Source organism: Cervus canadensis, chromosome 2, assembly GCF_019320065.1.
Source record: "Cervus canadensis isolate Bull #8, Minnesota chromosome 2, ASM1932006v1, whole genome shotgun sequence".
NCBI lineage: Eukaryota > Metazoa > Chordata > Mammalia > Artiodactyla > Cervidae > Cervus > Cervus canadensis.
The window spans coordinates 21,922,900-21,934,358 of record NC_057387.1 but is presented as its reverse complement, the minus strand read 5'-3'; the positions used below and the strand labels follow the sequence as shown (position 1 = coordinate 21,934,358).

The window sequence follows — 11,459 nt, the reverse complement described above, 5'->3', positions numbered from 1 at the left end:
CATCAGGTGGCGAAAGTATTGGAGTTTCAGCCTCAGCATCAGTCCTTCCAGTGAATATTCAGCATTGATTTTCTTTAGGATGGACTGGTTTGATCTCCATGTAGTCCAAGGGGCTCTCAAGAATCTTCTCCAATACCACATTTGAAAAGCATCAATTCTTCGGCAGTCGCTTTGTTTTTAGTCCAACTCTCACATGCATTCAAGACTACTGGACAAACCATATCACCTCATCTTCTTTTTTTTTTTTAACCTCTTCTTTATAAACAGATCTTAAGGCTTTTCCACAAGTGAAGGACATCAAACTTGTAGATGTCATAAACTTCTTCTCTGTGTCTTCTCCAGTTTAGTCTGTGTCCTAAAAACTGTAGGATACAAATCAGAGTACAATACTAAGTGAATAAATAATTTTAAAAAATATTTTCGGTCCCATCTCAGTGCTTTTGCTGCATCCTGTTGTTATGTCATTTTTTTCTCTTTGCTGGGCAGCATGTTGTCTATAGAATAAACTGAAATTTGACAACCCTAATTTCTGAATTCTTCCTCTGGGTCTGGGTTGTTTTATTTGATTTTTTTTAATGCTACTAAATACTGCATTTCATACTTTCACTTATGTATTTCACTGTAGCCTCACAAGAGCTCTTTCCAAGCTGTCAAAGTGACTAGAAGAGTTTATGTGTATATCCTTGAAAACATGGTGTGCTTGTGCCATCACGTCATTCTTGTCTGACTCTTTGCGATCCCAGGACTGTAGCCCGTCAGGCTCCTCTCTCTATGGGGATTCTCCTTGCAAGAATCCTGGAGTGGGTTGCTCTGCTCTCTTCCAGAGGATCTTCGTGGCTCAGGGATCGATCCCGCATCTCCTGTGTCTCCTCCATTGCCGGCTGATTCTTTACCACTGAGCCACTGAATACATGGTGGTGCCTGTCTGTTTAGGAAAGATCTGACAGCCTCGTGCTATCGTTCTGTGTTCATTCAGTTCACCCACATATTGAACAGACCAGGGCTCCAGAGCAGTGTTGGTGGCACACACTTTGACCCATCTCTATGAGTTTTCCTCCTGCCATTGACCTGTGGTTGTATTCCAGAAACAGAGCATGGTTAAGTTCAGGGTCATAGGTGAGGGATCATGATGATCCAAAGTGAACATAAGCATTGTGTTCAGTGACATAGAAGCTGAGTTTGAGGAAAGAGAGACAGGCAGCCCTGGGATAGTGATGGTGTGAACCAACTCCTCATTCCCCTAGCATCTCTTCCTACCTGGACCTGTGAGTCTGAGACTTGGGGAACCCTTATAGCATCCATCTCTTCAGGTTAGCTGTTGGTCTAACCTGGATGGAGGGTGAAATGTGTGTGACAACAGGCCACTGAGTATTTGTTCATGTTAAGGTAAAAGATACAAAACTGGAACAACTATTTATGAAAGCTTATCTTCCCCACACCCGCACACAATCCTCCAACTAAAATGCTTAATGATAATTGGTGTGTGAGATACAGCAAAGGCTTGAAGGGAATCTATTTTCCGATTGCTGTGGGGCGTGACATTCTGTGGGAGAAAGAAAAATGTGTCAAATTTCTTCATTATAAATAGGATGAAACCAAAAAAGCTCACAGAGGGTATCTGACTTGAGGTCAAATGGGGATGAATTTTGCCATGCTAGCAGAAGTGTATAACAGGTACAGTTCATTGACTGATAACGTGCCAGGCATTTCTCACATATTATGATACATTCTTTTATCGTAATCATTGAAGGTAACATCATTGTAGAAGAAGGACATTAAAAAATTTATTCAACCAAATTTAAAATTTAAAAAAAAAACATTTTATCAAGGCAAGTAAGCTATTGCTTTGCATTTTGTAGGTAGGAGATTTCTATTGTGTTTATCCTGCCTTTATCCCATTTCATACTCCTCTGTTTCTCTGTGACCTGACTTTATTCCTAGAGCGCTACTTTTTGTCAACTGAACCATTTCTATGCACTGAGCAATAGCAGAAGTGAGGGCTGGGCCCTTCTAAAGGCTCCCTGAGCGCTGACGTGTTTCAGGACACCAGACACCGTCTGGAGGCAAGAGCAGCCCGTCTGTCAGAACGTGTGTGTGCTAAGTTGCTTCAGGCGTGTCCGACTCTTTGTGATCCCATGGACTGTAGCCCTCCAGCCTCCTCTGCTCATGGAATTTCCCAGGCAAGAACACTGGAGTGGCTTGCCATTTCTTCCTCCAGGGAATCTTCCTGACCAGGGATCAATACCGTGTCTCCTTCACCCTTTCCATTGCCCTTTTAAGGCTGACGCAGTGCCTTAAGAGGCTAACACAAGAGGGTAAAGAAAGTCTCCATAAAACCCAGAGAAGAGATTTTTAGAACTCCTCTCTGGATCCTGTCTGGAGTCACACACAACTGAATCGGAAGATTTTAAGTCTTAGCACTTACTCGTATGTGTATAGTTAATACTGAACTCATTAAATTTAAACTTGACCTTCGATTTGACAATAAAAAGAAAAAGAAAAAACCATGTCTCTTGCATGTCCTACATTAACATGTGGGTTTTTTACCACTAGCCCCACCTGAGAATCCCATCTATTAGAATGGGCAGCTGCTTTCCCAGCCCACTGAAGTTAGCAGGATGTCCAAGGACAGAAAGGGATCACTTCCCTTCAACTCAAGAAACTTTTCTCTCAGTGACTGTGCTCTACTGGGACGAACTCTCCCGAAATTGAATGCTCTTGCTAACTTTTTGGTTTCTTGTTAGGTGGCTTGGGTATTTATAAAATTTTCTAACAAACGTCTTTGTTGAAGTTTGCATTTATAGCAATGCAATTTATTTTTTAGAAAGTGGTGGCTTGGAGAGGATTGGTCCCACCAATGAGCAAACAAGGGTGAATTTAGCTTTCACTCAAAACCAGACTGAGTTAAAAATTCGGCCTCTCACTTTCCTCAAGGTGGATGGTCAGCTGCCACAGGCATGTGTCCCCAAGGACTTGTGTCTCTGCTGTAAACTGGACAAGAGTAAAATGGGGTCAGATGGGCCTAGTCCTTCAACTCTAGAGTCTTCCAACAGTCCTCTGCTTTAGTCACTGGATTGGAAACACCCCTGTGCTTCTGCTCTGTCCTACTTCTGTGTTTGGGTAAAAGTCATACAGCTCACTGTGTTCTGTCCCTAAGCTGATCATTGTAAGAATCACTAATCTGAGTTAGCACCCAGACAAGTGCCCAGTCCTCTCCTGAAGCAACTGTGGTTCAGCGAGCTGAGGCGGGACCTGGAATCTATTTGTTAAAGGCACTCAGGTTTGCACTTAATTTTACCCACTGATTTCATTGACCTCCCTCATGATTCGAGGGGATGATTATTTCATTTATGGTACTTCTCGTGTTCAAAATTGACTGGTGCCAAAAACATAACTCTCTGCTGCTTTGCAGTTCAAGAAACTGAGGCACAGAGAGGGTCTCTAACGGGCCAAGACCCTCTTGCTGTAAGTGCTGGAGCCACACCCGGGTAGCGTCCCTTCTACTCCAAAACCCCAGACCACATTTTCCAGTTCACTCTTGTGTCAGATTCTTTCAACTAGCTGTTTCCTTCACCTATACTGCATTTCTACTGAAAACTTCCCCAATGTATTAATAATTTCTCACTTGATACTGTTTATCACAACAGATATTTTTCAGAAAAGTCTATCATTACCCCGTGATGCATATTGGTGACTTTATTAAAAAACCGAATATGGCTGTGGGTAACTTTTCTATCTTTCCTCTTTCATTTATTTGTGTTCTGTTTACTTACACCAGTATAGTCTCTTACTTACTGTAGTTTTAACCTGAGTTTTGAAATCTTAGAGTAAATTCTCCAACTTATTTCTCCGTCTTGGCTAATTGAGATACTTTGATTTCCACTTACATGTTATAATTCGCCTGCAAAACTATACCTCGCCCCAAATGCAAGCTACAATACTATTCAGAAGAACAAGGATTTGCCTTTCTAAAAATATTGTCTTCCAATCTATGAATATAATGTATATTTCTGTTTATTCAGGTCTTCTTCTCTTAGCAATAGATTTCAGGAGTTGTCAGTATCTGTATTCTTAAGCATTAAATGATCATGGATGTTTCTCTCTATTATGTTTTACTGAATTTCATTTCCTAATACTGCTGGTATGGAGAAATGTGGTAGATTTTTATATGAGTCCTCTTGACTGCACCATTTAAAAATATACAACTAAATGCATTTTGATAGATGTATACACTATGGAAACCACAGCCAGAATGAAGATGCAGGGTGTTTCCATTGGTCACAACTTTCCTTGTTCCCCTTTGCAGTGCATCACTCTCTCAACTCTTAGCCCCAAGCAACCATTGCCAGTTTAGACGAATTTGCCTTTTTAACAAATTTATACAATGGAACAGTATACATACTCTTTCTTGTCTGCAAATTAAGTACTCAACATATAGTTAAGAGATGATGTGTGTAAAGCCTCAAAATTGTACATGCAGAAAAATATTATTACCATCTCTGCTTCAGAAATAAGTCCCATTATTCTGGCCCCTGATAAGAATGAAGATCTGTAATTTTCCCCAAACACCATTTATTCACCTTATTGCACACTTACTTGGAGGACATCCACATGTGGGCGCTTCCACGTTTCAGGCTGGGGGTCTAGGGCAGAGCCGCAGGGTCTCATCATCCTCCTCCTGGAACTGGTGCTCCCAGCAGTATAGACCTCATCCTCCTCCTGGAATAGGTGCTCCCAGCAGTATAGACCTCATCCTCCTCCTGGAATTGGTGCTCCTAGCAGTATAAGCCAACTAGATCCATCGTGTGGATCTCCTCGGCAGGTGCACAAGTTCACTCTGGACTAAGTTACTCTCCTGGTCCTTCCCGCTCAGCTCAGGTTGCCCCTTGAGAACTTAGATGATGCTGTGCATTCCTCACTTCCTATTGAACTTTCCAAGCTCAACTTGTCCTTATCCTCACCTCCCTTGGCAAACAGCTCCTCGACTATTACCTTGCTTCTCTTTGGGTTTTCTCATCCTCCGAACCTGCTGATTTCCTTTCTTCCATCCCCTCTCTTCTCACTGTGTTTCCAGTGTGTGGGCCCAGCTGAGGCTCCTATAGTAGACACACAGAGAAGGAACCAAGATCAGGTCTTGGCTGCAGATCCCAGTGCATGTTTAACATGCATCTCAGTCTCTTATGCACTCAGAAAAAACTCAGCAGGAAAGGAATTTGGAGAATTGGAATAACCTTCTCTTACGGATGGGGAAACTGAGGCCCAGAGAGATGTGGAGATTTTGCCTAAATTCCCACACCCTTATGCAGCATAGCTGCCACACAAACCTTGACCACAAGTTTTTGTATCCAAAAGCACCAGGAACCATGGCTAAATTTCAGGGGACATTTGATCAAACATACTTCTTATTTTGCTTCCTAAAATAAAATACCTGACGGACATTTCCCCAAAAGAATTTCATGTCTTTTCAATAGTCCTGTATTTATAATTGGCACTTCTTTCTCCAGGGGTAAAAACCTGACCCAGGAATTGAACTCAGGTCTCCTTCATCGCAGGCAGATTCTTTACCATCTGAATCACCAGAGAAGCCCAATCTCCTTCCAGTAGGCCCATATTTAAACTGTTTTTACCAACGTGGTGGACACAGTGGGACCAAGGAATGCATGATTGTTGAATACGTCACAGTCTGTATTTTAAAATTAGATGTGCTTCTCTGTAAAACATCTGGCTCCTGTGCTAGAGGCCATGTTCCTGAGAGCCAGGCCTTCTCTCAGCCTCAGTCACCCTCCACCCAAAGTCTCTTCAAAGACTGCCACATGGAATATTCAGTAAATACTTGTCAAGCAGATCCATACTAGTTACCAGGAATCACTAACTCTTACTGATGTCCTCTGCTCCCTACCCGATTTCCACCGATCCTACCCTGTGTCTATGTGAAAGCAATGAAAGCACAGCCCTGGTGACAGAAGTCCAAGATGCAATTTCCAACTCCACCAAAATACCAAGTCTGCTTTGCATGGTGATTTCATTCCCCTCTTTGAGCATATGGATCTCATGTATAATGGAGAAGAATGTATCATGTAAAATAGAGAAAGTAGTACTAACCTTGATGATTAACTGTGATATCACACAGGAGACAGGTCCCAATCCCTGGGTGCTGGCTGCACAGTATAGGAAATCTACACCAGAGACACTACAGGGCTTCTTGTAAACTTGCGGATAAGACTCGAGAAACTGCATTTCAGACAAAAATTCCAGGGAGGTTCTCATGAAGGAAAAAGCCCCAACATTAAACAAATGGCCGAGAATGAAGACCTTGAAATCCTAGCAGGAAGAGGCATGACTCAGCTTAAGTAAAACATGTCCCTTGTAAAGGTGGCTTCTAAAGGGAATATGTCTCCTTTGTAGCATGGTGCCCAACCCTGCCCAGCCCCACTCTCTTCCAGGACAGAACTGGGCAGCAGTGGCCAGTGGTACATGATGAGACCTCAGGAAGTGAGCATAACTAGAGACCTATCCTCAGGCTCCTCCATGTGCCAGCTTCACTCCAAACCCACAGGTAAACACAAAGCTGAGTGGGTCAGCCTGTGAAATGAAGCCTCATTTAGTATCCACCTCTTTTCTACCAGGGCATCCTCCTCCATTTCTCCTCTAGACCCTGCTCACAGAGTGAGGCAAAGGAAGGGCCCTAGCAGTGCCAAGTCCTTCCAAGTGCACCCCTCATCCTCCCCACCCTGGGCCTCGGGGCGGAGCAGGGGTGTGAGCGAGTCAGTGACTACCTCTGTGCTCTCATCACATCCTTCTCGGTCCCTGCACCCTGGTCCCCTCGCAGCCCACTCTCAGACGCTTCCAGAATGCCAGGTGCCAACATTCACAGAACATCTTCCATCATCAAGAGTTATAACAGAAAGTGGGGCTGTTTCTACACAGATTCTAACCCCATAAACGTGCCCTGTGTACCAACCCAATTCAAACTCTCCTTCTAACTCCTAGCTCCCTGGTCTCCACCTGGTGGAGAGGCGCAGCCACACAGGTGAATGCTGGGATGCAGCCCAGTTCCAACAGAAGACAACTGGGATTCTCAGAAAAAGGCTGTCCTCAGGTAAAATGAGGCATTTGATGGAGTCTGTCATCAGCACCCCACCCACTGCTCTTTCCTGCATCTTTTGTTCTTTTCTTTGGAGTGTTTTTTTCCAACTCTCTAATCAGCTGTCAGATTCCTACTTCATGTCATACAGACAAAGATAATGTCATACTAGAGATGTTTTTATGCAAACACAGGTGCAGCCATTTATGGAGGAGTAGATAATTGTGACTGAGATTGAACTGGCAGTTCCAAATCAAGGTTGGAGGAAGAAGAGCTAAGAAAAGGCATTTTAAGGTCTGTTTGCAAATAACAGGACATAGAATCAGCCAATCTCCTTTGGAAAAGCAAATTCACCTGGATTACCTGCTGAAAGGACTGGAGATGGCAAATATTCAAAACTTTAGCAACCAAAGGCAATGGCCTTGATGAGGCAAGGGATGGTTAGTTGAAACATTAAACAGCAGACATCAGTACAATCATTTTTGCTCCCAAAGACCACATCACAGATCTCTTTGGAAAAGTTGAGGGAGCTTTCTTCCTTCCATAATAAAAGTGATTTCAGGGAATTGTTGAGTACCAATCATTAACCACACAGGATGAGTTGACATGAGGTACTAACGTTTTAAAATTTATTTATTTATTTATTGTTTTAGGCTGTGCTGGGTCTTCATTGCTATGCAGGACTTTGCTCTAGTTGCAGCAAGTGGAGGTTACTCTCTAGTTATGGTGCACAGGCTTCTCATTGTGGTGTCTTCTTTTGTTATGGAGCCAGGACTCTAAAGCATATGAGCTTCACTAGCTGTGGTGAACGCATGGGCTTTGTTGCCCTGCAGCATGTGGAATCTTCCTGGTCCAGGTATCAAACTCATGTCCCCTCCATTGGCAGGCATATTCTTAATCACGGGGCCACCAGGGAAGTCCATGAGATACCCACATTTACTTTAGGCCTTCTCTCTAAGGGTGGAGGAAGAGCATTGTTCCTTGCAAAGGAATGTTCAGTCAAGGGTCAGAGCAAGGACAGGAATTAAGGTAAATTGAGTTCCTTCCTAGTACCTTCAATTCAACTCAGGAAAAGTTCACACCTGTCTAGGGTCTAGACCGAGATCCACAGCCTTCAGTTATTTTTCTAGACAATGGGAAACCCCTTACACCTACCAGTTGCCCAGGTAACTGGCCATGTATTACAACTCCCTTACACATACCCTGTATGGGAGGAGGCCACTGGGGCTTGCTTAGCATCACCTGTCCTGTGTTTGAAGCCAGTTTACTCTTCAAGCAAGCTCACCTAAACTTCTGGATGTCTGTGTGAGAGAGGACGGTGATCTTTGGAATTTTGCTGGCCAAGCCCCACCCCCAATGTGGGCCCCACGAGTGACCAGGGTGCTCCATCCCCACCTCCTCTTGTCCTACTGGGTGGCTGCACGGGCTGACCTGCTAGAGGAACATCTTGGTGAAATCTGGAATCTGCACCAGCGTCTAGAGGAGTCCATCTGCATTAACAGCCACCTGCAGGAGCAATTGGAACACAGGCTCAGCTCCTCAGGCCCACGGAAGCAGTAGGAGAGGCCCAGGGTCTCCTATTTCTGGTCTATTTAGCGAGAATCTGAAGGTTGCCCTTAGGAAGAACTTTGCAGATTTCAAAACACTGTGGTAGGCTTTCCTCTCCTGGCTTTTTACAGTCAGCAAGGCAGGGGCAAGGACCATTCCCCTCCCTTTGTAGCTGTATCTGAGCTCAGAGAGTAACTCTCCTCACTGCAGATCTAACCAGGTCTGGTCCCCAGAATCCTGACTTCTCATCCATCCTAAATCTACTCATGTACTGCCTGCTGACTTCTGTGCCCTGGTCCTGTGATTGGCAAGTGGTCGGACCAGGTCTGTAGGGCCTCCCCCAGCCACTGACCGAGGTGGCCTCGCTGCCCACACTCTCCCCCAGGCTGCTGACACTGGGGGGTCGGCCTTCCCCACGCCCTCGTCCTGCCCACACCACAGCAGCAACAGCTATTTAGGGAATAAAGCCTCCTGAACAACTCACCCGTGGCATGCGAAATGCACACAAAGAACCCACACGGAGGAGAGACAGGGCCCACAAGGCTTTACGTTCAGGAGTTGAGGTCCTCGTGGTCTTCTGCTGGGTGGGCAAGATGTTTGGAGATACAGAATGAGCAGAGAGCCTCTGCTACCCAAATCTGTGACTTGCCTGCCCTCATTTCCCCAGACAGGCTCCACCTTTTACTTCTACAGTCCGGGCCTGGAGTCCACACCGCAGCTCTGCAATGAGAACAGAGTTCTGAGAAGAAAACCAGAGGCTTCAGGCTCAGTTCAGTCACATTTCCAGGGGTGGGAGGGCACTCCCAAGCCCCTTTCCTCCCTGACCACACCATTCACCAATTAGAGAAGCAAAGAGAGAAGGTGGAGAGAACAGAGCTGACCAGACCCACCAACTCAAACTTCTACACTATTCTCAGTCTAGAGAACATCCTCTACTTCCTGCAGGAGATCATGTCTCTATGCGCATGTTTCATACTAAGCACTCGTCCCCCTCGGGAATGACAGAAGCCATCCTCTTGCTCCCAAGTGAACTGGAGAGTGAGCTGGCCCCTGAAGAGGGAGCCGTAGGGTCTGGCCACCTGGTGTGCAGTGGCTTTGAGCAGAGACTTGACCACAGGTGGTGTGGGAAGCTTTCACTCTGACCTGGTGGCACCAGCTGCTCCCCAGACCTCAGCGCCTCCCTTCAGCTCATCCTCCTGACAGGCTCCCACCGCGATCCTGGCTTCTGTCACCACTCAGCCCTCTCAGCCTCAGTGAGCCAGCAGCAGGACCTGATGAAGGACTCTGACTTCCACTGTGTTACCTTGGTCTCCAGGTGAAACCCCTAAGGGCCCTGCCATGCACTCCAGTCCTGTGACCCTTGCCTTCCAGGAGACATGCAAGCAGCGAAGCCACCAGAGGTCCTTAAAACAGCAGGAAGGATGGGCCTGCACCACAAGATCTGGGCCCTCCTCCACACCTACTGGAGGGTCTGGAAGGAGTCAGACATGTGGCCTCGTGAGCAGGGCGAAAGGCAGAGGGCCTTTCCTGCAGTTGAGGAATAACCAGCCAGGGTCCCCGTGGCTTAGCACTAAGGAAAACATGCCTAGTGAACAGAGGACCTTGTGACGCTGCTTCTGAGCACCCTGGGGCGTGGGAGCCAGCGACAGACATCTGTTGCCTCATCATCTGTCCTCAGAGGGTCAGCTCAGGGGAAACAGGACCTGCTTCCCCACACTGGAGCGTGTGGTCCCCACATTGGAGCTCCTGGGCAGATCTGAAAGCACAGGCCTGAGCAGCGGAGCCCTGCAGGACAGTGTGGGCAGGGGGGCCTGACTGCCTGACTTGGGGTCGGCACAGCTGGGTCACCGTCAGGCTGGGCGTCAGTCTACACTGTAGCACCTGAGTTCTTTGAATCCATGTGGGGTGAGTGGTGACTCCCAGATGTCATCTCCTGTTTAGCCTAGACCTTCTGTTTGTATTGTTGTTCACTCGCTCAGTCGTGTCTGACTCTTTGTGACCCCATGGACTGCAGCACGCCAGGCTTCCCTGTCCTTCACCATCTCCTGGAGCTTGCTCAAACTCATGTCCATTGAGTCGGTGATGCTATCCAAACATTTCATCCTCTGTCATCCCCTTCTCCTCCTATATCTATTAAGGTCTCCAAAAAGTGTACTGACCTCACTCTTAAATATGCTTTGCTATTTGGTCATACTAACCTCACTTTGAGATTTGGGAACTAAAGGCCGCAGCAAGCCTATTGAAAGTCTTGTGTAAAGCAAACCAGTGATCATTTTAAAGTGATACGTAAGCAGCCGCCAGCTGTGTTAAAGCCTTGTCTGTGTCTTCATAGTGCTTTAGATAGTGTGTATATATGAACAATTGTAGGATATTTACTCATATACTTTGCTCTAAGGGTATGTTTAAGACTAACATAACTGGTGGACAGGGTTGGTGAGAGGAAATGAAATAGCCTTTTTGATGGCCATTAAAGCAAAATATATATGTAAAGAAATAAGTTGTTCTTCCCCTACTTTATTTCTAATTTCAGCACCAGTCCCAGGGCTGAGTGGGGAAGAATAGGGAAGACAAACTGTCACCAAGAGCTCACCTCACTAACACTTAAAGTCTAACTTTAAAAGAATGATTTACTGTCTTGCCTTTTTATAAGAATCTCCTATTAAAAATATTAAAAAGTGGTTCTTAAATTTAGAGAATCTTAGAATGAGCTGCTGTGATTAAAGAAGCTATTTCCTGGCTTCCATTTCCCAGATATTTAGTGGGTGTTGAGTCCTAGAGTCTGAATTTTTCACATAAGCACAACCATATGTTTCTGATGTGGGTAAGC

General features: G+C 45.6%; 1 non-coding gene across 1 annotated transcript; it reads left to right on the top strand.

Moving 5' to 3' along the window:
• Nucleotides 1-2,267: 2,267 nt before the first annotated feature.
• LOC122437534 lies at nucleotides 2,268-2,390 on the top strand. The gene has a single exon (XR_006268345.1). It is a non-coding gene; the product is annotated as a small nucleolar RNA SNORA26 (small nucleolar RNA).
• The last annotated feature ends 9,069 nt before the right edge of the window (nucleotides 2,391-11,459 follow it).